The 25,138-nt window shown below is 40.8% G+C and overlaps 1 pseudogene; it reads right to left on the minus strand.

Moving 5' to 3' along the window:
• Nucleotides 1–29: 29 nt before the first annotated feature.
• Nucleotides 30–24,623, minus strand: LOC113021402 (beta-1,4 N-acetylgalactosaminyltransferase 2-like; annotated as a pseudogene).
• Between the last annotated feature and the right edge of the window lie 515 nt (nucleotides 24,624–25,138).

A 25,138-nucleotide genomic window follows, 5' to 3' on the forward strand; every position in this document is an offset into this window, starting at 1 on the left:
CTGAGACAGAAAGGCAAAGAGAAAACCGAGGCAGTAAATACACACACGTTTATTTGGGTAGTGGGGAACACATGCGTAAAAAAACCCAAACAGGTGCAACAAATCAATGGAAACAAGCTAAATGAAGTAAAAATAAACACAAAGCACAAGAGCCAACAGAGGGAAGCAGTTCAAATATGTTTCTGAAACGTGCACTGAAATGAACTTAACCTGTTTGAGCCTTTTGTACCACATATCTTTAAATTGTTATTAAAAAAAACATATTACATAACTCATAACAATACATGACATGTGAGTTAGGGTTTTTCTTTCTGCTTAACAAATAATAGATGGGTCCAAAAGCTTTTTATAGGGCACTCAGATGTCTGTGTGACGTCAAGATACACACCTGTTTGGATAAATCTTTGACCTATGCATCTCAGACTAGTGGGTTGTCTGTAAAAGACTGAACAAAAAACCAACTGAACTCATTCAACAAACCAGCATCTAAAGCTCACTGACAACCACCCCCCTCTCAGTAAACATTGCTTCTATAAAAGTGAACTCTTTAGCCCATTTACACCAGGATTCAAACATGTGGTTAGAAGGGAAATTATGGCATCTGATTACATCTGTGTAAACTATCATAAGTATAAATTTTAAGGAACTATTACTGTTACGACACTGTTCATTCTTGTACAGTATGTATATTTATTTCTTTGGTTTTATTAAATATAAACATAGGTGGCATAGATAAATGACTCACAACATCTATTAGATTTTAGCGTGTTTTGTACTTCTGTGAAGATATATAACGTTTTAAAGTTCAGTGTATTAGATTTACAATGAAAACATGAGTGAAAACACAGGATGACAAAACAGCAAAAGAAAATAAGTAAAAACAGAATTCAGTGTCACCAACATCACAAGATATTAATCTCTATAGGAATAATAAAGAAAAAAAATCTTGATGAATAAAATCCAAACAGAGAGCCAAACTCGGCTATATTCACTGAGAATCCTAAACTCAGATAACCCTGGGACCATGACAAAACAATATGACATTACAAGTGACACTGATGTTCTTTGAATGAATCTTCTATCCATATGTAATGCACTTAAGGTTGTTTTTGTAAAAGTGAAGCTGCAGTTTGAATTCTTCATCATTTTCTCCCGGGTGTCTATATTCGTCGTATATAGAACTTTGGCTGTCGGCTGTTTTGGGTTGATGACCAATGGATACGTGACTACATGATGCAACCAGCAAAGAGCCCAGACCATCCATAAAAAACTCTAGAGTTAGAAATTGGAATTTAATATTTAACACAAAATGCTCTTGCTGTCATTTGTAATATAAACTTCTTTGAGATCTGGACCTACCTGAATGTGCTACTCGCTGTAGCTTAGGGTCAAAACCAACTTTCTGTACAGCATCTGTACGAGCCAGGAAGAAGTTGACTACTCCATTAGTCAAAAAGCATTGTGGGTAGCCAGGAAGTGAGTGGAATTTCCCCTGAGACTTTCTGTATAGGCAACCACCTTCATTTTCCTTTCCTTCCTCATATATAAGAGTAAAATAAAACTGGTTCTCTTCTACAGCCCCACCAACCTAATACGAATAAAGAAACACAACATCTTGTTACAAAATGGCTAGTGTTTCACTGCAAGCTCCAATATTGTTCAGTCGATGTTCAGGTAGACACTACTTGTCATGCTTGTTTTTGAAAATCAAATCTAGAAATGAGACTAGTCTTTCAGGTAACCTATGCATCTGTCCAGAAGCTGGTTCCACCAACTTTACTTTATTGTGCGTGGTCATAACTGCTCATCTGATCTTTGTTAATAATAGATGTTACAGTAAACCCAAAAATCTAGAATAACCTTTGTCTTCATTGATTATAAAGGATCTGCTCCATGCAAGTTATTGTGAAGTTAAGACCCCAAACGTTGGCATGCTACATGGTCCAAAAGGCCTAACTAGATCAGATGTAATAAAGGAAAAAAGGATTACATCAGTCTAACATGTGTATTTTATGGGTGTATTATATTTACATTTTAATGTTCTATTCAAATTATTTTAAATAAACTGCAAATGCTTTATGTGAGCTATTTCATTCTCACCACATCCAGTTCAGGGTTCGCCTCCATGACCTCCACAAGCTTCTCTATCTTTGTCTTCTCTGTAAACACAAAATCATCATCCACCCACAGGAAGTACTTGGTGGTTACCTGGGAAACAGCCAGATTTCTGCCTGCAAACCAGCCCTGAGGAAGGAGACATCTTTCACATCTTAATCTTAACATTTTAATCTTTTACACTGTGGTGTAATGGTGCTCTCAAGTGATCAATACAATAAAAGTCATTGTAAAGCAACACTGTTTTTTGTTTTATTAGCAAAAAACAAATTTCATCCATCCACCTTCTTCTGCTTATCCGGGGCTGTGTCACGAAAGAAGCAGCCCAAGCCTCCCTCTCCCCAGCCACCTCCTCCATGTGAAGGAGCCCTACTCTACTCTGAGCCCCTCCCGGATGGCTGAACTCCTTACTCTATCTCAGGGAGAGGCAAGCCACCCTTCGGAGGAAGCCTATTTCTCATTCTTTTACTCACTACCCACTGCTCGCGACCATAGGTGAGGGTAGGGATTTAGATTGACTGGTAAATTGAAAGCTTCGCTTCTACACTCAGCTCACCCTTCACCACAACAGACCAGTACAGCGTAAGCGGAGTGGCACTCCGCCCTTTTCCTGCTGAGGATCATGGTCTCAGATTTGGAGGTGCTCATTCCCACCGCTTCACTCTCGGCTGTGAACCGTTCCACCATAGGTCAGACTTATTTTAAATTCATACATACAAGAATCTGAATTATATCTGAGATTTATCTGGTTTTGTAGAAAATTCAAACTGACAGTTTGTACCAACATTGCATATTTAGTAAACACAACTGTGGTTCCAATTCTTGGATCTACCACACATACCTGTGCTGGAGGCATGATGTAATGTAAGATGTTTTCTCTGTGAATTGGCTCTGGTTCTAAGCTGTCATCTGCAATAATCACTTTTATGTTGTTGTAGAATTTTCGGATGCTGTCCAACAACACCTTCAGTTCTCTGTAGCGCAGGAAAGTCTTTGTGGTGATGGTGACTTGAGAACTAATGTCTAAAAGGCAAAAGAAAGCAAATTATTTTCACTTTTCTTCAGTCAATAGAAAAATTAAACAGCAGAACAGAAAAAGGTCAGAAGAAAAGGATACACACTGATCTTTCCTCTTCTCTCTGTAAGATTTCAGTCATAAGTTTTACCTGCCTACACACCTAGAGCAGGCTGTATCTGGTACTGTGGGATTATAATATTATTTTATGCCATGTTAGACCCCTAATTAAAGATTGTGAATTATTATGTAGTTTTAGTTTGCATTATTCTCCTGAATTAGAAGAAGGTGATAACTATTGCGTTTGTTAAACTGATTTGCATTACATTAGACTGCTGATTTATTGTGAATGAATGATATTGTTATATGATGCATTATACTGCTGAGTTATAAGAAATACTGTTCGCAGAAAGTCATCGCCTTATTTGTCTGATTAGAAGAGAACAGAACATGCTGGAGTTTTCTGCCCCATCTCAGCAGGAGCAGATAAACGGGGAGCCAAGGTCGTAGCTTAGGCGCTGTGTGAGAGAAGGCATGTGAATGTTTAGGCTTTTATGATTAGGTGGGGGCCACTAGAGGCTATAAGAGTTTGATCAATGCTCCACTATTTTGAGATCTGATGCTGTCTGCGTACGGTGTCCATCTCCCACGCGTGTGATCATTAAAATCATCGTTTGACTCAACCCGGCCGGACCAGTGTTGTTATTGTGGTTTTTCCTCTTGTATCCATCCCCAATATTTGAATCCGTAACAGTTTGGGGGCTCGTCCGGTGGTATTGGGGTGGAAGTTGGAGGTTTGGACGGTCCGAGGTTGTCGAACGGACAGGCACAAGTCAGTGGTCTGACGTGAGTGGGCATAAGCCGGCTTATACAAAGGTAAGGCACTACCTGTTGAATCTATTTCCAAAGTGTGCCAAATTGGACATGATAAAATTAAAGTCTACTCACTGAAATTACTGGAAAGTGACAGTACTGAGTATTTAAAGCAGTTGGACTGCTGATTGAAGTTAAAGCAGTTGGACTGCTGAGTGAATTTAGTTTGATAGGGAATTGGTCATTTTGTGGGTTAGAGTCCCTGTTGGTTTTAAGGTTGGACCTGCGTCAGTCATAGTCTTGTTTTGGGGTGTTGACTGTTGTTTCAAAGTATTATACATTTTTCAAGAACGGCAGTTGGACTGCTGAGAAGCGCATAGCCCGGAGGTTACGCTCCCTCCTGGCCGAGGAACGCGCGACCTTGACCTGTCGGCGAACAGGGTTAGTTCAGTTTGGCTTGACTGTGGGGTACAGGGCATCCTGGAATAAGCTAGGAGTTAGAGTCTCTTTACCGTTTGGTATGAGTATGTGCGCTTTCTTGGGCAGCAAAGGTTGGATCTTGGGTGCTGGACACTTTTAAATTGAGTAAGGGACTTTAGAGACAAGGCCAGAGACTGTTGGACAGATACTGGTTAATTGATCACAAAAAAGTTGGACTTTTTCGGTTGGACCGTTAACTTAAATTTGTCGAAATTGTGTAGGCGCTAAAGCTGTCAGGCCTGAGAGTGATTGTAAATATAAGACGTCTTTGTAATATAAAATAACAGTGCTGTGTGTGAGACTGTGTGTGAGACTGTGTGTGACGTGCAGCTGCAGCGCTGCGAGCTATTTTTAGACGGTGTGTGAACATGCAAATGAGGTGGCTGCTGTGAAGCGCACAGAGGACTTTTGCTTCCTGTTTAGCGTGTTTTTGAGTTTTATAATTATGATTTGCAAACAATGATACATGCCTGTAATTAAAACGCTGATTTTGCTGATTATAATATTACAAATAAAGTTTTGAATGACTACGCTGAATGTTTGATGTTTGGCTGGGTTTTGATATAGAAGAGACAAATCGTGCATGATCTAGACCGGCACTTCAGTCGGCAGAGTAAGATTGAGTGATAAATACAGCTGTGATTTGTTTCAGTTTTGTGGTGTGAAGCAGGATTTATAAGATTTTTAAGTGACTCTTGGTTCAGCTCAATAATATAAGCAGTTACATTTGATTTACTTTTAGTTTTATCATAATATAGGGTGTGATCAAGCACGAATTTCAGCACTGGTGGTGGTGTAGTAATTTCATTTTACTTAGATAAAAGGCATGCTTATTTCAGGGTCGTGCTGAATTGAAATTTCACCTATAGAGGATCTTCTTTACATGAATTGCATTGGTCACAGTGAGTACGAATAGATGAGTAAATACAACGAATTTTCTTGAGGGTGTGTTTCTAGGGATAATTATGACTGGTTTTATACATTCATATTGAGGACGGAGGATTGTGGCTGAGAGTGTGGAGAGAGGACATGAAGACGGCTTTGCAGCTGCTGGGTGGAGTAGCTGTGTGTGTCATATGAAGCAGTGTGTGTGACAGGAACTTTGCATGCCCATAAAAGGCAACTGCCTGACTGTGTGAAGTATGCACCAAGAGAGAGAGATAGTAAAATCTAGGCAGATGAAGCGAATGGATGTTTTCAGAAAAGAAATACTAAGTGAATGTTTTAGTGTGTTAATACAGGTGGATTTCTCTCAACCTGGAAACGATGGCGGTGCGTGCACACGCAGCGGCTTCTCTCTCTCCCAAACAAACTACTTTTTCGTGTTTTTCGTCCTGTAAGTTGCAGTGTTTTTGTAAGTCATTGTCACGTCTATCTGTGTGCAAGCAAGGATATGCCCGAACACTTCTTCTCGACATCGGCAGAAACAAACTTTTTAAGTTAAACTCTGTGGACATCGAGAAGCTGAAAGATCTGGGTCTGCTCCGAAGGCCTACTCAATCACCGACCTCCACTCCTGCACTTCGCCCACAATGGATGCGCCTCAAGCGGTGTGAGAGGAAGCAGAAGAGGGGTAAGCGCGGTGGCATCCGAGCTAGGCTAGCGGCTAGCCCACACAAACCCGCCATCCCCTCTATCGTTCTGGCCAACGTACGCTCGCTAGAAAATAAACTGGACGACATCCGACTGCTACGTTCATCTCAAAGGAATGTAAAGGACTGCTGTGCTTTTGTGTTCACGGAAACATGGCTCAGCGACAGTGTCCCGGACCGCGCCATTCAGCTCGACCAGCTAACATGCTACCGTGCTGACAGAGTCATCGTCGCGGGAGGTAAGACCCGCGGGGGAGGACTTTGTGTTTGCATCAATGATGCCTGGTGCTGCGATGCTGTTGCGGTCTGCAAACACTGCTCACCAGTGCTGGAGTTCATGGTTATTAAGTGCCGGCCATTCTATCTACCGAGGGAATATACAGCCATACTACTGTGCGCTGTGTATATCCCTCCCTCCTCCAATGTCAACAACAGGAGTGAGTCACTGAATGAACTGTACCAGCACATCAGTGAGCAGCAGACAGCCCATCCTGATGCTTTTCTCATCCTGGCTGGGGATTTCAATCATGCAGACTTAAAGTGCGTGTTTCCAAAAATACAACAACACATAGACTTTCCAACAAGGGGAAATAACACACTGGACTTTGTTTACACCACCCAGAGAGGAGCTTACAAAGCTTTTCCCCTCCCCCACCTCGGCGCCTCAGACCATATCACTGTCATGCTAATGCCTGCTTACAGACCGCTCGTTAAAGTCACCAAACCGGTTCGTAAGCGGATACAAGTGTGGCCAGAAGGGTCTTCAGAGGCTTTACAGGACTGCTTCAACACCACAGACTGGAACATGTTTAAGCAGGCTGCCACCTATAACAACACCACTGACCTCCAGGAGTACGCAGAGACTGTTACTGCCTACATCAACAAGTGTATTGAGGATGTAACAGTCACGAAAACCATAACTGTCCAGGCCAATCAAAAACCATGGATGACAGGAGAGGTCTACAGGCTGCTGAAAGCTCGGAATGTTGCCTTCAGAGATGGAGACGAGGCGAGCCTGAGGACAGCTAGGGCCAACCTTTCCCGTGGCATCAGAGAGGCTAAGAGACAGTACTCCAGGAAAATATCCCATCACTTCAAAGACAGCAGAGACTCACGGAGCCTGTGGCGGGGCATTCAGACCATCACAGACTACAAGCCCCCACCACAGACCTGTGATAGCACTATCCCCCTGCTGAACGAGCTGAACACTTTCTTTGCTCGCTTTGAAGTCCAAAACAGCACCACTGCACAGAAGACCCCACCCCCTCCTGGTGATCAGGTGATGACTCTGTCCCCAGACAGCGTGAGGAGATCCCTCAGCAGGATCAATGCACGTAAAGCTCTGGGTCCTGACAACATTCCTGGTCGTGCACTGAGAGACTGTGCAGTGGAACTCACTGATGTCTTCACAGACATCTTCAACATATCACTCATCCAGGCTGTCGTCCCCACATGTTTTAAAGCCACCACAATCATTCCGGTTCCAAAAAAGTCATCTCCCTCCTGCTTTAATGACTACCGTCCTGTTGCACTTACTCCCATCCTGATGAAGTGCTTCGAACGACTAGTCATGCAACACATCAAGACTGTCCTGCCCCCCTCCCTGGATCCCTTCCAGTTTGCGTATCGGCCCAATCGCTCAACCGATGATGCTATTTCCACTGCACTCCACTCAGCACTCACACACCTGGACAAAAAAGACTCATATGTTCGAATGCTGTTCATAGATTTCAGTTCAGCATTCAACACTATAATTCCCCAACAGCTCACTCAAAAACTGGTCCAGCTGAGGCTCAACACCTCACTGTGCAACTGGCTGTTGGATTTCCCCACCGGAAGACCTCAAGCAGTACGGGTCGGCAGTAATACATCCAGCACCATCATTTTAAACACGGGGGCCCCGCAGGGATGCGTGCTGAGCCCCCTCCTCTTCACTCTGCTGACCCATGACTGCACTCCATCATACAGCTCCAACCTCTTCATCAAGTTTGCGGACGACACAACGGTGGTGGGTCTCATTAGCAACAGGGATGAGACCGACTACAGAAGTGAGGTGAGACGCCTGGCCACGTGGTGTGCTGACAACAATCTCTCTCTGAATGTGGAGAAGACAAAGGAGATTGTTGTGGACTTCAGGAGAATGCACACCCAACATGCTCCTCTGACCATTGACGGAGCGTCTGTGGAGAGAGTGAACAGCACCAAGTTCTTGGGTGTGCACATCACAGAGGATCTCTCCTGGTCGTACAACACCACAGCACTGGCCAAGAAATCACAGCAGCGTCTCTTCTTTCTCCGCAAACTAAGAAGAGCAGGAGCACCAGCCCCCATCATGCACACTTTCTACAGAGGCACCATTGAGAGCATCCTGTCGAGCTGCATCACTGTGTGGTTTGGAACCTGCAATGCGTCCTGTCATAGAACCCTCCAATGCATAGTGAGGGCTGCAGAGAGGATCATTGGTGTCTCTCTCCCCTCCCTCCAGGACATTTACAGCACCCGTCTCACTAAAAAAGCCCTTTGCATAGCGGCTGATCCCACGCACCCAATGCAAAGCTTCTTCAAGCTGCTGCCGTCAGGGAGGAGACTGCGGAGTCTCCAGGCCAGGATCAGCAGACTGAAGGACAGCTTCATCCATCAGGCTGTCAGGAAGCTAAACTCCCTCCCGATTCTGCCCCCTCTCCCCTCTTCTCCTCGATGGTCTCACTGAACTCTGTCACATACACACACACACACACACACACACTCTCTGACTCACTCACTGGCCTGCACCAGTTACCAGTCACCTTGTGGAGCATTGGACTGCCATTACCTCATAAGACTTTGTTGTTACACTATCTCTTACCGTACATTACTAAATCTCCTTTTGCACTATTTGCCTATTTGCACTACTCGGTTTACACTCAATGTCATTTACCCTTACTTGAATATTGTATATTGTATAGCTTTCTTGGTATAATCGCATTGTATTTATTTAAATTTTTACTTTTTAATTATTTTACTTGCATTTTTTAATCACTCTCTTATATTTAAATGTTCTTTTGCTATTTCATCTAGGGTTTGAGAGTAACGAAATTTCTATTCTCTGTATGTCCTGTACATGTGGTAGAATTGACAAATAAAGTTGACTTTGACTTTGACTTTGACTGAGTACAGCGGCAAAAGCATAAACAGAATTGGGACGACAGACAGACCAAGCTTTGGCTCAAAATTACAGCTTGACCTCACTTTGTCCCCACCCGTAAAAGAAGCTTAAAGGACATCTTCTCCTCCAGTTATCGGTTACCATCACTGGAAATTTTCAGGCAAGTTTTTGGCTGAATTGTTATTGGCACCATGTGTCCCTGAATGTCACAAGCAGGCTCTGACTCCTGGCTGAAGACATGGAGTGCTGTTATTTAAGGTGGGAAATCAAAATTTGGGAAACAAAATGTTTTGTTTTTGTTTTGTTTTTTCTCTTTATGCTTGATTACAGGCTGCTTTGTCGGCCCGGAAAGCCGAGGCTGACCTGGACTCCTGCTCTCCCCCTCTACCATCTTTGCTCTCTCCTCTACCATCTTTGATGTGACCCTGACCAAATGCTACAGCAGCTGGACCCACAACAACAACCTGAAAACGTCAACAGTGCTGCAGGAAAACGATCTCATGCAGCGGAGACGGAGAGCGTTAAATCCAAGGCCCGTTTCACTACACGGGGGAGATTTCCGGACAGCTTCAGCTGACAGAGCTGTGACGAGACGCCCATTAAGCCCGGAGGAAAAGTGAGGCCGAGCAAGACAATGCTGACCTTAACAACTCTGCATTAAAACTGTGCAGGACAGTGACGAACCAACACGGATGATCGGGCAGCAAAAAGGGCGTGCCAGAGACAGGAGGAGTAACTGAGGTCAGAAGGCACCTCAGAATGGACAAAAGCACCAGAAGAAAATAAGCTGAAGGCACAGGTGTCAGGGCTCGGCCAGGAGCTGACCTCTGAGAAGAGCCGAACAGCAGAGCTGTAGAAGGCTGTGGAGCAAAGCAAGGAAAACATCAATAAACTTCAATCTGACGTGTATGGAAAAGACTCTGAGGTTTCTGCCCTCAGTAAGAGCTCAAGGCATCAGAGCAGAAACTGAGCATGGCTCAGGAGGAGCTGGCTGCTAATCGAACCCATCAGTCAGGCTTGGAGTCCCAGACGCAGGACTTGAAATCAGGCCGGAGCTTGCTGGAGCAGGAGGTCGCCAAACCTGACGAGAAGCTCCAACAGCAGGAGCAAACCCTGAAGGAGCTACAGAAGCAAAAGGGTCAAGTTAAGGAGGAGCGGAACAAGGAGAAGATGCAGGACACTGGAGAAAAGGACTGCCTCAATTGGGGCCAGAACCAGTATGGATAGAACTTTGAGCAGCAGCACCAACGGATGCAAACAGACTGAAAAGGAGGAGGGCAGGACCCCAGGGCACACCTCAGGCCGTGGTTTACCCAGAACACCAGAACAGGAAAGTGATGAACACAAACACACAAACACACACATCTACATGCACTGACTCAGAATGAAGAGAAACACACATATGAACACATCTGCACTCGTTGATTGAGTGAGAAATGACACACACACGCACACAAGTCGAAATGCTGATTCAATTCACTGAGACGTGATCCACACACACACACACATGCACACGCTTGTGCAATGAAGAGTGACACACACGCTGATGCAATGAAGAATGCTTTACTAACAAATGCTGCACACAAACATCCCCAAATACAGAATCTGTTACAACAACAAGAAGCCATTGATTGTTTATTGGTTAAATGCAGTTCATGTCACCCAGAAGGCATTTGTGTAGATTTAGGGGACAAGGTCCAAGGCAGTTTGGTTATGAAAACAATGTCTGTGCCTGACGTCTGTTTATGGCTTAAGGCCTCCACTGAATTGTTTACTGTGCTTCACACAGCCTGACAAGGAGCAGTGGTACAGAGTGAAAATGATGAATTAACGGTGTGAGTTTTATTTCGGAGCACCACATTGTTGTGAGTGAGATTTAATTGAAGGAGGAACACACTGAAAAAAAAAAGAAAAAAAAAGGGGCCAGCCCTTGGATTTACGTAAGCATCTCGCGTGTGTTTAACACAATTGCCTCAGGCTTTAAAGATCTGTACCAAATCCAACAACTCAATTTGTTCTCATTGAGATGACACGATACAATCTAATAAGAGTGGTTAGTTGCTGAACTCATGGAATTCACAACACCGCATAAGATTTCAAACTACAGGAAAATCACTGGAGTTATAAGAGGCAGACAATGACACACACACCACATGCATGCTGTTGCTATTTATTGTGGATTAACCTGTCAAGGGCAAGAACAAAAGAATTCTGCATCAAATACAGGAAATCATATCTTTCCTGTATTTCCTACATTGTTGGCATGCTGGTTAGTGCTGTTGCTTGACAGTAAGAAGCTCCTGGGTGCAAGTCCACAGTCTCGCTAGTTTGCAGTGGTTTCTCTCTGGGTATTCTGGTTTTCTGCCACAGTGAAAAGTCATGCAGTTATTAGAGCTAGGTTACTTGATGATTCTAAATTATCCATGAATGTGTAAACGGCTGTTTGTTTCTATCTGATAGACTGGTCAGCTGTCCGGGGTGTACCCTGCCTGGCAACCTATCACTTCAGGGTTATTTCTCAGCCCTCCTGCAACCAGGATAAAGATAGGAGGATGGTAGTTGTTGAAGACCCATTCAATTTTTATGGCAACCAGGATCTAGACTTTGTTGAACCGTAAGCAATATGAAGACAACATGTAGTATTTAAGTGACCAAGTAGTATTTGCATAAAAGTTACTGAATAGTGTTGAAATAAAATGACAGAATTGTGAAGAATTAGAATATTACAAGAGCTCAACTTACTCCATCTGAACATGTTTCAATCGTGTTTTATGAACACAAAATGCACAGGTTTACTGAATATGAAAAGGTTGTGTTGATTTAACTCAGTTGTTTAAGTTTCTGCCAAAGCAAAGCATTTGTGTGCAACCAGTGTCCACTATTGAATTAAGTCAATTCAACATGTGTTTGTCAGTGCAAAAAGGAGTTACGGTACCTGTATTCCTACACAACATTGTCCCGGGAGGGAGAAAAACTTTCTGGTGAAGTTTTGGTTGATTTTTGGGTTTTGCTTGACACTAGGTTGATTCTATCAGTGAGGTTTGGATTGTTTTCTTTCTCTAAGAAATAGAAAGATGGTTTTATGCTTGGACATGTTTGCAATAGGCCCCAGTATTTGTTATTATATGAGTATTTTATTGGTTACGTTTGTTTTTGCCTTTGTTACAGTGCACTGAAATAAGAACATCTGAGAGGTGTGATCCACCGGTGGTGATATTTTGGTATTTTGTGAGCTCCTGATTTAACAAATCAGCTCTTTAATCCAGGCCTGAGAGACTGAACTTTAAAGCGCTATAAAATATTCTTACTGAAAACAGTCGCAAAGTATTTTTTTCCATGATTATAATGGGCTTGAGAGAAATTCCCTTATATGGGACATTGATCACATGAGAAGTCCTGAGCCTAAAAGGATTGCAGCGAGTCAATCCAGTCCAAAAAACAAGTAACTGTTTTCCTTTTAAAATGATGACGTCATCTTGCTGGTGAGGGAGGCTCGAATAGGTTGCGCGTGAGACTCCACTATCAGCAATATCTGGTATGAATGTGTGGTGTATGCATGTGACTGGACTGTGAAGGACTGACGACTAAAAGTTTTAACTGACTTGATACTGAGACAAAAACGGTGCCGACTTTAGGATTAGTAAATGTCCACAAACAAGTCACCCAGCCTGTAAAAGAAGGGTGGAGGTTTTGTCTTGCTTTGTTTAGTTTTTGCAAGAACAGAAGGATGACAGAGACTAAAGGGGGAGGCTGTAGCTTCACAGGAGTGTGAACTGCAGACTTAACCCTTTGGTTGCTAATTTTGAGTTTCTGATGTTTGCATTAAGAAAAGTGTGTTTTAGTAGCTGTGTTTCGATTAATATATCACATTATATTGTTGGGAAGGTTAAATGCTAAAGTGAAGAAAAGGTTTGATTTCACTCATGACTGAACATGTTATTATTAACCATAGCGGTAGCGGGCCACTGTTAAGAGTCAATTAACTTTTATAGAGGAAAAAAAAAAGCCAAAAAACTCTATTAATATCTACTGATAACAAGGAAATGTTAGGCTTGTCACATTCAAAATGGAGATATGTAATGATAAACACTGGTCCCCGTCTTTTAGGTCCTTTCATTGAAATAGTTAATAATTTAGAAAAGTAGAGATATAATCGACAGGGGCATGTGATAGGAGGTGGTGCTGCACAAGAACAAGAGCAAAATAAAGAAAAATTATTGTGTTTAGCTTTGAGAAATTCAAATTAAAACGTACCATTACACTCAGAGGATCAATATGAAATTCGATATATGCTAATTTTGTGTGTGAGTACATGACTGATAGCTGTTCTGTCCTGAGCTTTTGTTTTTACAGCACCCACTTGACCACACCAACAGTTTCTCGCCACCAAAAGGGGGTACTTGCAAAGAATAGGGAGGAATATCATCAAAACTGGGAAAGGTAAGCCCCGAAGGGGGTGATAACACCATAACTTTCACTTATGGTCAAATTCTCAAAATCTGACCCCAAACTTGAAAAATTCTTCAAACATTTAGAGACAGAGTGGATAAACATAATGTCGCAAACCACACAAGGATGGAGCATTGGAATTGATAAGATGGTGAAATAACACGCAAGAAAAATATTGACCATGTTGATTATGTTTATTCCAGTGTACAGAGATTGGCTAATCTGACCAGGAAATGTTATAAAATGGATTGTCGGAACAGTCAGCATTAAAGTCACCATTGACAGTCCAGACCAAGGTTATTATCGTTAACAAAAACTAACGAAATAACGAAAACTAGAAGTGAAAAAACATTAACGGAAATAAAAATAAAAACAAAAAAGGAAAACTAACTAAAACTGTAATGAGTGCTCACAAAACTAACTAAAATTAACTGAATTTATAGCAAAAATGTGTTTCGTTTTCATTGATGTGTGTGTGACATACAATAGTCAAGGGTGAAGATAAAGTTTAGTTTCCAGATTTTTTTCTTGCTGTCTCATTATGCCAGCAGGTGGCAGCACGTTAGTCGAGTCGTCTGTGTCGCTGCTCCGTCCACGCGCAGAATCATGTCAGGAAAAGTCGGGAGAAAGCGCCAGAGTCCAATTTGGGATTACTTTGAGTATGACTGTGCTTTGGTTAAAGCAAGTGTCTTGTAGTGGAAAGAGACAAATTGAGGGGCAAATGAGGGACATTTCTAAAGGGAAAAATCCCACAAACCTTAAAGTGCACTTGAAAAGCTCACACCAGAAGGCTAACCTAGCTTACCTTGAGAAGGTAAGGGAGCACACTCAACCCTCTTCCCCAGAAAACAGAAGCTAACCCCATGCAAGGCAGCGTGATGCAACCCGAGACAACAGGACGGGGATATCTACATAACTGTGTGAGTCAGTTGCCTTCAAAAAGTTTATCAATTCACTTGAACCAAAATTACGAACACCCGGTGCTGCAAGAGTTAATAGTCTCAATACCCAAGGATAAGCAGAAGAGCATGACTGATATGATGAAACTGGGATTTCATTACACTTAGTTATTGCAAACACAACCAAAACTAAACTGAAACTAATCAAAACTAAACTGAAACTAAGGATTTTCAAAAAAAAAAAAAAAAATAGAAACTAAACTAAGCTAGCAAACAATTGGTAAAAACGAATTACAACGGACATAAAATTGAAAGTCTGAAGTCGAAACTAAATAAAAATAAAAACTAATGAAAATTGCAAAACTATTAAAACCCTGGTCCAGACTGAGATGGCGTTGGACATCTTCAGGGCGGAAAAGGGTTGGTGTGACCGAGGTGTGGTTTGGCTTGTTGTATGTATATTTTGAGATCATGTGGCTCTGGATGGACCAGTTACCAGGGCATGGAAGGAGGGTGGACTCATTAAATGAGGAGAAGGAATTTTCTGGGATTGAAGATCCTCTGGGTGAGTGGTTGACTAAAAGCATGCATAAAATAAAAGCTATTTTTCATTATTGATTGGTAATAGATTGATAATTGGCCACATTTACAGCTGTATTGACTTGTTGTGGACGCAGTCTACTTCATGTTTAAGCACTCTAATTAACAGATTGACAATAGTGACATTAAAGGAAGAGTATGCAGCGTCACCCCGTCAGACGCCAGTGACGGTGGGGCTCAGTGATGAATCAGGTGAGCTGGATTCATGGCTGATTCAAAACTAAGATTCCCCTGCTGTGGTCAGTGAGGAGAAAACAGGGGGAAATAAAATTTAAAAGAGGCAATTATAAACGTTTATGTGTGAAGTTTATAAACGGGATAAAAGGGGGTGTTTTACTGTTATTTCAGCATCAGCATTATTGTTACATCAGAATCATATAACAAGCACTGCATTAAACATTTCTTGAAGCTATTGACATTACATTAACATTTGTGTCCCAGTGATTGTTATAACCTCAGGTTAATCTTCTATTTACAGGTGTCGGGATAATCATATGATCTTTCATTGCAGGTGTAACCATGATCATTTTTATACATATTGCAGTTTGTTGCTCATTATAGAGTTGTGTTCAAGTTAATAAGGGTTAAAAACTACAGTCAGCGCGATGTTTGGCTGATCTATGGACTGGAGTGACTTTGGGCGTGGAAGGCCGCACGCGCTTACATAACACTGATATCATGCTTTTCTTTGTGATCTTTTATTCAGTTATATCTTTTGCTAAGTTTTAAGTAGTGGCAGTTAATTAAACGACATTTATTTAATATTACATACCTGATTCAGAGCATTACACACAGATCAATTTAACAATCTGCAAAACCTTGTAGCCGCAATATTGGGTCTCAATAAGGGACAGTTGGCTCCAGGAGATAGGTGGGAGTCAGTGCCTGTCCTCGAGGAGGAGAGAATGTTTCTTTGCTGTGTCTAAAGTAGTCAACAGGTTCATATTGAAGTGAAGTTCATATTATTACAGGTTTTGTTTCTTGGCAATTCTGCGGACGCAGGCTCTGGGCAGAGCCAGGAGTTGAACAGATCTAACATGACAATTAAAATGATTTCATTCCCTAACACAGGATGACGGGACTGGAGCAACGACACTGGGTAGGAGAAAGTCTGATACTTTCTAAGATATAAAGTCACTAACCTTTTCTTTTAATTTTCTAGCTCCGTTGGTTTGACACATGGGAATGTGTCAAAAAAGGGGGGGAAGTCGAGTTTTAACATCAAACAAGGGTTATATGAACATTTTTATGACTTCATTTGTGTTTTAATAATTTAGGTGTGGTAAAGCTTAAGCTAATAGTGACCCAAGAGGTTTCCGGACTTTTTTAGAGAATCAGGGAGAAGCATAAATCATTATTTCCATGTTTAAGCATTAATCATTAAAATGAACTGAATAGCGTTTAGAAGATAAAATGCCTGTGTTCACGAGAAGCTGAGTACCACACTGGAGAGGAAACCGTGGGACAGGAGGCGGAAGCAAACACATGATTTTTGTGAAAACGGGGGTCAAATGTTAGAATTAAAAATGGCTAATTTGTTTTTGATGTCTTTTGTTAAAATGAGTGGTTTTAATAATTTTCAGACACACCTTGCAAATGTGCTTATAATGAGTTGGCACTCGGTCTTTTGAAGGTCATAAGCTTCGTCCGGACTGATAAAGTGTAGGAAATGCCTTGAGTGCAGAGGGCATAATGCAAACACGCTTACACACACATAGGATATGATTAGAATAAGTCCCTGGGACATTCTGAATATTCTAAACCAATTCTGAATCGCCAGAAGATCAGTAGATAACAACATTAGATTATTAGAGCTAGGCAGAGAGGTGTTTTGGTTTTCTGTCTCTTACAGAGAAAGGAACAGACACCAGACGAGGTCACAGATATACGAGGATCCTTCGCAGCAGAGACAGACACAGTGGCTGCTGAGACACCAACTGGGTTCAAGTGTCATGGCGTTTTGGGCTCCAGCTAGTCACCTCAAAAGGATGGATCCCATAAATACAGCAATAACCATGACGGGGTTGGCGGAAATCCAGGAACACCAGGCCAACGAGGTTCAAGAGGCTCTTGGTCAAAAGGGGGACACGTTCCTGTTCCTTTTTCTGGGGGATACACAGGACACACAGGACCCGAGGACACACAGATCGTTGTTTGAAATCGGGGCAGAATAATCCCCTGATCTGTGCAACGACTGAAGGGTTGTCTAACCCCTGAGGTTGAAGAAAGAAGAGCAGAGGATCACCCAACTGGACGACACTGGTGGCTGCAGCAATAAAATAAAGGCTAAAAGCTCCTTGGACAGAGGTTCTAGTCTGAGTACGTCTGAAGGGTATAAGGTAGCACCAAATAAAGCTGTGGGAGAACTGGGGAGTGTCATCTGTACCTGCTATTGTTGGAATAATAGTTTTTCTTGCATCTGAACTGCGCAAACACAGAGGTCATCTCACATATGGTTCGCCCAACAGGGGGACAAAGGACCTAAGGGGTAAGAAGAAATGACCCGGCAACACTGGATTACAGGGTGTAGGTGAGCTCTTTATTCTAAAGAGCTCATCAGGGGGAGTGTGAGATTATAATATTATTTTATGCCATGTTAGACCCCTAATTAAAGATTGTGAATTATTATGTAGTTTTAGTTTGCATTATTCTCCTGAATTAGAAGAAGGTGATAACTATTGCATTTGTTAAACTGATTTGCATTACATTAGACTGCTGATTTATTGTGAATGAATGATATTGTTATATGATGCATTATACTGCTGAGTTATAAGAAATACTGTTCGCAGAAAGTCATCGCCTTATTTGTCTGATTAGAAGAGAACAGAACATGCTGGAGTTTTCTGCCCCATCTCAGCAGGAGCAGATAAACGGCGAGCCAAGGTCGTAGCTTAGGCGCCGTGTGAGAGAAAAGAATGTGAATGTTTAGGCTTTTATGATTAGATGGGGGCCACTAGAGGCTATAAGAGTTTGATCAATGCTCCACCATTTTGAGATCTGATGCTGTCTGCGTACGGTGTCCATCTCCCACGCGTGTGTTCATTAAAATCATCGTTTGACTCAACCCGGCCGGACCAGTGTGGTTATTGTGGTTTTTCCTCTTGTATCCATCCCCAATATTTGAATCTGTAACAGCACTTACAAATAATAAGCATTTCATGACTGAATCTTGGTAAAAAAGCGCACTCCTACCTGTCCCTATGTCGTACAGGACTGGTATATGAGGCTGTTTGATGGCAATGGGGAACACCGCTTCATGGTTTTCAAACTGGAATGTGGCTATAGAAAAAATGGAGAAAACAAAAGTAAATTAAGAAAACACTTTTCACTGTTACCTGAATCCGCCTGCATTTAATGTTAAAGATGTTAGAAGTTTACATTCAGAGCAAAGAGAAAGCCATTAACGCTCATAAACAAAAGAACATACAGATATCAAAATTTGAAATTGTAGGTCATTTATCATTTCTTACCAAGGTCTCCAGTGTTTACATGGTAGATAGTGCTGGTATACGACACTTTGGCCAGCAGGTTGTTGAGGATTACCAGGTTATTGGATTCAATTATCAGTTTGTTCTCACCAGAACCTGTGAATTAATAAAAAAATCAAGAATTTCACAACAGTCTTACAATAACTTGGTTAATATGTTAATGTGTAAGAGCCAAGCAACTTCGTTTTGTGTTGTAATGATCGTATAACATAGTATGACTATCATACATGATACTCAATTTTTACGTGTCTAAAGCAGTGTGAAAGTTTGCTTAGCCAGATCAGCTTTACCCATATTTGCTTGACGACCACTAGGAAAAGGAAACATTTTTACTGACCCTTCCATGAAACAGGAGAGTTGGGCTAAAAAGAACACATCATCAAATGCCCCATACACCTTAGAATTTAAACTATTTAATTTTTTCACCAGTTTATAAATAAACTTTAGTCCTGACAGTCAATTCTCACCTTTAACTGTCACGTCTTGATGTTGTATTTCAGTTGTGAGGATGCCTTTAGACACACTTAAGACCACCTACAACAAAAAGACCTCAATAATGTGAAGCAGAATATTGATACCTATACAATCATCTAAACAATAATAGCTACACTAAGCTGTATATGAAACAGGCTTAAGTTACTCTGATTTTCTTAGGTATTGCAGATTGAACTATGTCTTAACTATATACCCTTACTGGTACAGTGTGCAGATAGTGCAGAACACAGGTTTCACAATCAGGTTTCACAATCAGAAAGCATTTCAATGAAAATCATGTTTGTTATGAAATATTTGATGACAATGGAATGCCTTTGGCTATGGAGGTACAGAAGGTCATCTGCTAATTGGAAGGTTGGTCGGTTGATCCATGGCTGTTCCTGTTTGCATGCCAAATATCCTTGGGCAAAAGACTGACCCCAAGGTGCTCTCCAACTCTCTCAGAGTGTGAACGTTAAAGCATAGCGTTCTTGTGTGAATGGGCAGATTAGGCATGTTTTATAAAGAACTTTGAGTGCTCTAGAAGAGTAGAAGGCGCTATATAAGAAACACTACAAATGCCTATGGGAATATCTACTAATTTGATATATGAGGAAAATGAGGAAAATAGCATGGAAACTGATGCTAGTTTTTTTAAATGACACTACTGCTAAATATCCTTTATGATCACTGAGATTGAACTAAAATCACATGACATGTTTAAGACCTGGTGTGGGCAGGCCTTTTTAGAAAGCTGTTTCTGATTTTGCTGATTATGTATACCAATCTATTTGCTACAAAGTTACCAAGTTATTTGAATAATAGTATGCAATATTTTATGTAGTCCATGCCATAAAATCAATCTTGGCAAACTGAGATTAATATATTAGATTAGCAAGATTAACACCAAGATGGCTGCTGTAAAATAATAATGATATAAAAAAAAAAACACGTGTCTTGTCCATAATCAGTTTTGCAAAATTATCAATGTAATTTTTTTCTGTCCTTGTTTCACAAAGAGAAGGATCCAAGCTAGCATCAGCTGTAGGATCACAATCGTTGCATTTAATGACATTTAGGGATTTGAAAGTTAAATACATCAGAATCCCCCTTGAAGTGTGAACTTTACACTTTCAGCAGCCATCTTGATTAGACCAGGCAACATCTACTATGCTTTACCATCAGTTAGATATGAAAGCTTGTTTCCACCACTGAAAAAAGTATTAATGAATTGATACTTTTTGGCAACTGATTGGCAAAAATGATACAATTTTGAGTTATCTCAGAATTGTGACTTTTTCTCAGAAGTTAATACGATGAAAATGCCTAACTTGAAATTTTGAGATAATAACACAAAATTTTAAGATGACCAATTTGACTTTAAGACCATCATTCTTACTCATAGATGATCGTTTTTTGTTTTTTTGTGGTGGAAATAAGCTTCCATAGTGGCATCAGTGTCAGAAATCCCCAACTCATCTGTGATGTCACACCAACCTTGTAGCTCTTTCTTTTTTCTGCATGCAGCCCTAAAGCTGGAAATGAAATCAGTTCTTTCATGAGAAGACACATAATTAACTCAAATTTAGAGTTTACAACAAGACTAAACTTTGCAAAGCAAGTAGATTAGGTAAGGCAAATGGTTTGGGGTATCCAGATTTATGTTTTCTAAAAAGTGTTTCACACATTCATACAGTGCTTTAGACTCTATAGTTTAAACACTTTACCTCGCATGCATGTTCACTTAAGAACCACCTGGTAATCTAATAAGCATTTTTTTGGGCAGTGGGAAGGAGCCAAAAAAATCATGAGAAAACCTACACAGGCCCAGGGTACAGTGAACATTCTAGGAGAACATGGAAAACCCCACGATCCTCTATATAGAAATCACTTAAGCCACAGATCAAAGTGAGATTAATTTGGCGGTGTGACGTTGTAGCCATGCTAACCACACCTTCCCTAGCTATTTCAGTAGCTGCCAAGGCGAAGAAGAGGTGTGCAGAGTACAGCCACACAAATGCAATAAATATGTGGGGGAGCACAATAAACATGAGCTTCCCATGTTTGATCGTGCACACAGGGATTATTTTGTCCACGATCATTTCATTCAATTTAATAACAGTAAACAGTAACAAAGTGCTCTGTATATTAAGCCCAGTATACCTGGTATGACAGTGGAGGTCAAAGGCTGCACTGTGTAACCCTGGATAGGATACTGCAGAGGAGAGTTAGGCAAGGCAAACAACAGTCTGGACAGTACTGAAGTTGTCCTGTTGAAGAGACGAGGTGTGAGCAGAGGAAAAGACAGATTACCTTCTTGACTTATAACATGAAATACAATTGTTCAGTTTCTGTCATTTATATTTGACACACACACACACACACACACACACACACACACACACACACACACACACACACACACACACACACACACACACACACACACACACACACACACACACAGTAGACGATTAAATGGTCAAAACCCACAAGTTTTATACTGCTGTTCAATTCATGACATGCTGATGCTTTGGAAAATAAAATTTTCCAGCATTCTATCCATGGAGCTGGTACCTGTTTTTGTTCAGCTGAAACTCCCTAGCTCGTCGCTGCTTTAGCTCCTCACTTTGCTCCTTAGGGAGGTGATCTTTTAGGATATATGAGTCTTGAGGACAGATGCAGGAACCAGGTAGAGGTCTGGTCACAGATGACCTGGAAACATGGCTGTAGGATAAAGATGCTGAAGAATGGCTGTTATATAGAAGTCCTGTATGGTTAGCACTCCATTCTTTAATACATTCAGTGTTTGATTAGTTTGCTGTTCAGTTTCTAAAGACCCAACCTAGGGAAGTTCAACTTGATCTCTTCTCTAACTCCAAATCATAATGTCATCTGCAATCATCCAAATCCATGTAAACTCCTGGTAGGCCTCATCCATCAGACTATCCATCACCATTGCAAACAGTGGAAGGAGCTCAGAGCTCATCCCTGATATATTCCTATCCCCACATTGAACGCTTCAGTCACTCCAACCGCACACCTCACAGGTGTCCCACTGTCTTCATACACATGCTTCTCTGTCCTCATTAAATACAAAACTTTCTCTCTCAGCATCCTATCATGTTTTCTTTCACATCATAAAAGACACAGTGCAACTCTTTGACAGATTGACCTCCTATATAATTCTCCATCATCAACCATCCAAATACTTTTTGAGGCACTTGATATAGTTTGCAGGTATATTTGAATGGACATGCAAGACAAAGCAGGTTATAAAAAGTGTGTTTCATGGTATTGATATTGACTACCTGTGCCTGCCTGTCATTGCTTTCATTATTGTTGAAACTACTAATATGAATATGAAAAAGGATGGTATTTCTTTGATCATTCTAAACAATTTATTTTAGAAATACTGCTAAAAAATATCAAATGTTACATAGAATAAATTAGAAGCAGGCAGAATTCATATCCACACACAGAGAGTTGGTTTCCAAAAGTTGATTCTGTTCATCTGGACGTAGCGTTTTGTGGGAGAAACATTTTGTCACTCATCCAAGTGACTTCTTCAGTCTCAGCTGACTGCAGGTTGGGGAAACCTGCAGTTTAGTTACCTGGATGATTGAGCATGCATCAAGACAGAGAGTTTGTTATACCTTCGTTCTGGTGTAGTGGGAGTGATGTTGGGTGGCTCTCCACGATATTTACTAAAATCTATGAAATAGAACGCCATCAGGATCATCAGGCAAACAGCAAAAAGCAGCTGAAATCTGTTGAAAAACATCTGTGGAGACAGACATACGCAAAAGCACTAATGTTATAGAAAGTTAACAGAGCCCTGAGCCTGGTTCTGTTGCAGATTTCTTCCTGTTAAAAGGGAGTTTTTCCTTCCCACTGTCGCCAAAGTGCTTGCTCATAGGGGGTCATATGATTGTTGGGTTTTTCTCTGTATGTATTATTGTAGGGTCTACCTTACAAGGTAAAGCACCTTGAGGCGATTTTTGTTGTGATTTGGCGCTGTATGAATAAAACTGAAGTGAACTGAAGCTTGCCTATTCTGCTTGATTTTAATAATATGATGCCTTCAACTGTCAAGTTATGCATACTTGTTATTTTAGTAATATTTTACTATTTTACTATTTAGTTGTAAGTTTTCCTTGAATGTTTTGAAAAGTGCCTATAAAAAATAAATAAAATGTATTATTATTATTATTATTATTATTATTATTATTATTATTATTATTATTATTATTATTATTATTATATTGGACTCAAAGCACATGCTTTCAGTGCAGTAGCTTTCTTTTAGTGCAGTATTTGATTGCTCCTTGGCAGAATCCTCTACCTCTAATTCAAATGAGTCTTTTCTAAGTAAAGGGTACATCTGACTTAGAATAAGTACTTATTACATTACTTAGCCATGAGTGTAAATAAACTACACTAAAAATTCTGTCAACTTGCAACAATATCAGGAACAGAAGCGATTGTAATGGGTTCCAGTTAAAGCCAGAAAAACTGGTTTAAGATGTGACTGCTTTTGTCTATAGTGTAAGGCATCCCCTCCTTTTATAAACAGGAAGGACAATCAGTGAGAAAGACAGAGAAAGCTCCTCTGCCTGGCTCCTCAGAGAAACCCAAAATAAGGGTGAAGAACACGTGAACATAAGAATTTTCAAATTCTGCTAATTGTGTGGATGTAAAATCTGATATATAAAAATCATATAATATTGAATTCAACACAATTCATTTAAAAACAATGATGAGACATTGACAAACAAACATATTCCTCTCCACTGGGGACGGACAATGTAACGTAATCTCAAAGCCTCATGTTGAGGTACTGTCTAAAAAATAGCAGTCAACAAATACTATTTCCATTTCTGACTACAAGGTCAATACACATAAAACTATTCTTGTTTCATCATATACAGATTAGGAATGTTTTTCACGAAATCAGAATATGCATACTAGCAGCTGCCTCTTCTCTCACTCACAAAATGCCTGTTATGGAGGAACAGAAACCTGAGAAACATTGAAAACAATGTGTTTGTGCTTGTCACAACAAGACTTACGAGAGTACCTCATGTTCAGCCACTACGATGAGGTAATGTGATTGCGGAGATAAACTTTAGCACCAATTTCTTCCCAGTAAAGTAAAAGTTGGCTTATAATACACAGCTTTCCTGAAAAGCAGCAGCGTTTGTCTTTCAAAAAACAAAATCCAGATATGTCAAATATCCACTAATACTTATTTTAAGACAGAGCCTGAGGGGAGTCCTGTTGCCACCTGCATGCGCACCTCAGTCAAATAGCCTTTATAGTTAAAGCGTGAACACGGTTCTCCACTATGACAAACTTCCGCCTTGTGAAAGATACAGAATTAATACAGACCTTTCCCAATGGCAGCAGGGTGTGGCTTCGTGTTTGATTCTCCAAGCCTGACCAAAGCTAATTTCAATCATGTATGGGGAAAAGCAAATCCAAACATGTTAAATGTCGAGCAACACTTGTTTGAAGACAGACGACAAACCCCTTGGGGGAGTGTCTTTCCTACCTGCCTGCACACCTCTATCAAATACCCTCGGTGCTAAGGTGCAATGTACAGCCTACCTGCACCACAGACTTCCCCTTGTTGCACTGTAAAAAGAGTTCTAAAAAGAGACTATCAAAAAGCACCAGTAGACTGTAAAATCCAAAATAATACAGGTCCAAATGACTTTTACAGAAAGACAAGCAGAGATGCCATCACCCCATAAACTCATACACACACAGCGTCAACAAAACAGCTTCCTCCATGATTTATCAGTTCAAAATAAATAGGACCAGATTAAAACATACTATTTATACTGCCCATCTGCACTCTACATGGTAAATTTACCTTCCTGCGTTTCTTCCTGACTGAAGAACTGTAACCTATTATTACTTCATTTGTTAAATAAATATCTACTGGATTACCAAAGATTAGCTGACAATGACAAGTGGTGAAAGACTTTTTCAAAGCATTCCTTTAGTACAGTACAACAGTACACACAAAAGTTAACACATGAAACTGTATTAATGAAAATTCT

Source organism: Astatotilapia calliptera, chromosome 4 (assembly GCF_900246225.1).
Source record: "Astatotilapia calliptera chromosome 4, fAstCal1.2, whole genome shotgun sequence".
Classification (NCBI taxonomy): Eukaryota; Metazoa; Chordata; class Actinopteri; order Cichliformes; family Cichlidae; genus Astatotilapia; species Astatotilapia calliptera.